The following is a 4,029-nucleotide window of genomic DNA, read 5'->3' as shown; positions in this document are numbered from 1 at the left end:
TTATTTCCTCACATGGGACAATGCTCCATCAATGATGGTCATAACACTTTTAACTCAAAACTTAGAGCAACGATGACTCTATGTGGAATGCCTTCGGTAGTGTACCGTGACAATGATCTAGCATGGCATAGACATTAATGGAAACATCATGCTAGCTATCTTACAATCATGCAATAGCAATGTAGAAGTGGTGGCACATGTCATGGTGGTAGTTGAATGGCAATATATCTCGGAATGACTTTGAAAAAGCCATAGTAGGTAGGTATGGTGGCTGTTTTGAGGGAGGCTAATGGTGGGTTTTGTGCGCCGGCGAAAGTTGCACGACACTAAGAAGATAGTGATGGTGGAAGGTGAAAGTGAATCTAAACCATGGACTCAACATTAGTCATGAAGAACTCATATAGTTGTTGCAAAAGTTTTAGTAGTAATCGAAACAAAGCATTCAACGCATACTCCTAGGGGAAGGGTTGGTAGGTATAAACAATCGTGCGATTCCAACCGCCAAGCAAAGGATGACAATCAATAGACTAATCATGCTCCGGTTTCATCACATAGCGGTTCACCATACGTGCATGCTACGGGAATCACTAACTTCAACACAAGTATTTCAAGATCCACAACACCTTACTAGCATAACTTCAATATTACCACAGCCACAACTCAAAACTAATTGAGATGAATCAAACTTCCCTAACTATTCAATGCACATGAAGGTGTAAGTTTTCTTTACCGTTTGGATAACTACACCTTATGAGACTACTTTCATAGCATAGATCAAATACCAAGCCACGCACTGCTGTGCTCTAAAAGATATCAGTGAAGCACATAGAGCAAAATCAACTAGCTCAAAAGATATAACTGAAGCACATGTGAGCTGAACTGTCTACCAAAGTATATAAGTGAAGCTCGACAAAATCACGGTGAGTGCATGTCTCTCTCTCTAGGTGTGCAGCAAGGATGATTGTGACACACAAAAAATAAAGTACTCCTACGATACAAGACGCTCCAAGCAAAACACATAACATGTGGTGAATAAAAATATAGCCCCAAGTAACGTTACCGATGGATTGAAGACGAAATAGGTGATGCCTTCCCGGGGCATCCCCAAGCTTAGGCTTTTACGACATCCTTTACTCTCTTTGGGTTCCTTGGGCATCCCCAATCTTGAGCTCTTGCCAGTCTTTATCTCTTTGTCCATAAGAAATTCACCCAAAACTTGAAAACTTCACAACACGAAACTTAAATAGAAACTCGTGATAACATTAGTATAACAAAGCAAACCACCACTTCCTTAGGTACCGTAGCAAACTTAAATTCTACTTGTGTTGATGTTGGGTTACTGTATTTTCAATCTTCCATGGCTAATACCCCCCGATACTATCCATAGTTTCATCAAAATAAGCAACCAACACAACAAAAAACAGAATCTGTTAACAGCAGACCAGTCTGTAGCAATCTGTATACTTTGTATACTTCTGTACTTCAAAAATTCTTAACAATTACGATAGTTTGAAGAATTTGCGTAGAAATCAGCAGAAAGAAGAATCAACTCAAAATCTCTTACAGAAAAAAAAAGAAAATTCTTTTCGTGAGAAGAAAGTTTCTGTCTTTTCCAGCATGACCAAACGATCATCCCCAAGACTAATCATAACGGTTTTGCTTGGCACAAACGCAAAATAAACACAAAAAACACAATCATAACAGAATTATGAAAGTGTGTAAAACACAAAATAGAAAGAAAAAGGATAGATTCGTTGGGTTGCCTCCCAACAAGCGCTTTTGTTTAACGCTCTTAGCTAGGCAAAAGGTGATGGAATCACGTATAGTCATCTTTGGTGCTCAAACCATAAGTAGTGTGATCATTTATCATCTTAAGATCTTCATCTTTATTGGATGACTCACCTCTAGCTTTAGGAACAAAAACAGACTTGACGGTCTTTTTGAGAGTACGATTTGGAGTATTTTGCACAGCGGCAAAAGCGGAAGCAAAGTTGGTTATGACATCTTCTAGTTTGCCAATTCTAGAAGAATCATTAACTATAAGTTCCTTCTCCCTTAATTTTTTCAAACAATTTCCCACTTTGGATCCGTACCGAGTAATTTGTTTGTGGATCTTTCTATCCAAACCCTCAATAAGTTCAACTATGGCAATTTTGTTTTCAATAGCGTCAAGCCTTTGCATCACGTGTTCCAAGGTTAAGGAAGTTCCATTAACCATGAGCGGGGACGAGCCTACCAAATTCATGATTGCTCCAGAGGAGTCAACAGTATGGTTCCCCAAAAAATTCCCGCCTACAATGGTATCAAGGATATACCTATTCCAAGGAGAAATTCCAACATAGAAACTGCGAAGAAGAACGGTAGTGGATTGCTTACGAGTAGATCTACTTTGAGCATTGCAAATCCTGTACCAAGCGTCCTTTAAATTTTCTTCCTCATTCTGCCTAAAATTGAGAACTTCATTCTCAGGGGTATCATTTGGAGTGGTGGGTCTAGCCATTGATGGTCTATCTCACACACAAACGAGCAGGATGAGAGACTGAAACGGGCAAAAGAAAACGGCAAAGGAGAAAGGCAAATGAAAACGGAAAATGTGATGTGGGGGAGAGGAAAACGAGAGACAGATGGCAAAAAAGTAAATGCATGAGATGAGTTTGTGAGTCCTACTTGGATAGATCTCTCCTTCCCCGGCAACGGCTCCAGAAATACTTCTACTACTGCAAAAAAGACATTCCAGCGGCGCTAGAAACACGTGCTGACAGGAGACTGTTCTTGTCTTTAGGGACTTCCTAGGCAAATATGCAAAGGATTTCCCCGTGGCCTTGGAGCCTTGCGCTGGTGTTCCCTCGAAGCGGAAAGGGTGATGTAGCACAGTGGTGTTAAGTATTTCCCTCGGTTTTGAGAACCAAGGTATCGAACCAGTGAAGGAGTATCACAAGTACCTGCACAAACACAAAAAGCTTGCTCCCAACGCAATGAAGGGGTTGTCAATCCCTTATAGATTGTTTGCCAAGTGAGAACTGAAAGCAACAAAGTAACAAAGCAAAGCAAAAGCAAAAGTGGAAAGAATAGGTGTGAATAGACCCGGGGGCCGTAGTGTTCTCTCATGAAAGCAAGTAGACGGTGGGTGAACAAATTACTATGGAGCAATTGATAGAACCGCGCAAAGACGTGACGTCATCCATGGCAATGATTATATCAATAGGCATCACGTCCAAAACAAGTAGACCGATACTTTTTGCATCTACTACTATTACTCCACACGTTGACCGCTATCCAGCATGCATCTAGTGTATTAAGTCCAATAGAACAGAGTAACGCCTTAAGCAACATGACATGATGTTGATGGACAATCTCATATCTACGACAAAGCCCACCTTGTTACCCTTGATGGCAACTAAACGATGTGTGCCTTGCTGCCCCTACTGTCACTGGGAAAGGTCACCACACGGTAAGAACCCAAAACCAAGGAATTCTCCCATTGCAAGACCCAAACAAAACCCAAGACTCGGAGAGACTTACAAAGATATCAAATCATGCATATAAGAAGTCAGCAAAGACTCAAATATATATCATTGATAATCTAATCACAAATCCAAAATTCATCGGATCTCGACAAACACACCGCCGAAGAGGATTACATCGGATAGATCTCCATGAAGATCATGGAGAACTTTGTATTGAAGTTCCAAGAGAGAGAAGAAGCCATCTAGCTACTAACTACGGACCCGTAGGTCTGAAGTGAACTACTCACGAGTCATTGGAGGGGCGATGATGTTGATGTAGAAGCCCTACAACTCCAAAGTCCCCTCCGGCAGGGCACCGGGAAGGGTCTCCAGATGAGATCTCGCGGAAACGGAAGCTTGCGGCGGCGGAAAAGTGTTTTCATGGATTCCCTGGTTTTTTTTCTGTATTTTAGGGAATCTATAGGCGAAGGAACTAGGTCAGGGGGCGCCAGGGAGGCCACAAGCCTACTAGCCGCCGCCCCCTAGTGGCGGCTACAGGGCTTGTGGGCCCCCTATATCTCTC

This window comes from Hordeum vulgare, chromosome 4H (assembly GCF_904849725.1).
Source record: "Hordeum vulgare subsp. vulgare chromosome 4H, MorexV3_pseudomolecules_assembly, whole genome shotgun sequence".
In the NCBI taxonomy this organism is placed as follows: domain Eukaryota; kingdom Viridiplantae; phylum Streptophyta; class Magnoliopsida; order Poales; family Poaceae; genus Hordeum; species Hordeum vulgare.
Note: the sequence above shows the minus strand (reverse complement) of the source record.